This window comes from Apium graveolens, chromosome 9 (assembly GCF_009905375.1).
Source record: "Apium graveolens cultivar Ventura chromosome 9, ASM990537v1, whole genome shotgun sequence".
Taxonomy (NCBI): domain Eukaryota; kingdom Viridiplantae; phylum Streptophyta; class Magnoliopsida; order Apiales; family Apiaceae; genus Apium; species Apium graveolens.
In genome coordinates this window covers 119311584-119312780 of record NC_133655.1, presented here as the reverse complement: position 1 = coordinate 119312780, position 1197 = coordinate 119311584, and positions in this window count along the sequence as shown.

The following is a 1197-nucleotide window of genomic DNA, read 5'->3' as shown; positions in this document are numbered from 1 at the left end:
CTGGTTTTATGATGATAACATGTATACAATATTCCATGACTGTTATGTATGCGATTTTGTATGTTTTACATGTTGTTATGTTTATATATGCGTATATATGTATATGTTTTGAATATATGATATTCATGAGAGGTTTATAATCATATGATGATTATATAATCTGTATATATACTGATATATACATGTTTTGTGTTTGTTCTTATTATATGAATCATATTTGATACGATTCTGAATCGGATGCAGCGGATTTGCTGAAATCTGGGTCTGGTGTCCGGTTTTGGTGAACTAATATGCTATTTCATATGGAATCGAGCGTCTGAATGAAACTGATAGCTAAAGCTATTAACATCTCATCTGTAAGGCGTTTCACGTCGTTTAGGCTCAGTAATCTGCGATTTACTGTTATCAGATTTAATTTCGAATTTTCTGATTTTTCCATATTTGGTTTTTCTTATTAGATAATGATGGGTATGATATGTTAAGATTATATTATGTGTTTTAACATGTTCTTATGTGTTAATTGAGCATGGTGGATGGTTATGGCTTATGACCTTAGGTTAATGGTTTTAGTTTTTTTAAATACGGCTTGCATGTCGTTTAATCTTTGTAATTTTTAAATCTCGAATGTAACTCGAGTTCTTCTTGTAAGTTTATTAGATTAGTTTTTGTATTTCATTCTTGTAATGTAAATGATGACATGAAGATTTGAAGATTAAGGGTAATCCCACATGGAGGCCATTCAAGGAAACAATACAAGAAAGAAGACATGTCATAGTTAGCTTGTATTTATTTTTCATCTTGGATTGACCTAAATATTTGTCATTAGCTTGATGAATATCACATAGGATAAAGCCATAACCAACCATGTTTATATATTGTACTTTACATACATATGCGTATATGATGAATGTATGTGTAGAGTAGTTTATAAAAAAGCATGCTTAATTAAATTAAGGATGTATGTATTAGATACAACACTCATGCCATGCTTGCTAAACAAGATAAAATCTGTAACAACTCAAGATTTTAAAATGAACAAACGATTATGAGATTCTCGTGTTTATGAAATACGAAATAAAATACAAATTTTCTTTATTTCTGACATGGGGCGATTTTGTCAAAAACGAGTTCTTTGAACTTGTAAGGTTGTGGGTTTTAAGCGAGACCGTTGTGACTCCCTCACTACCTGAAAATCAA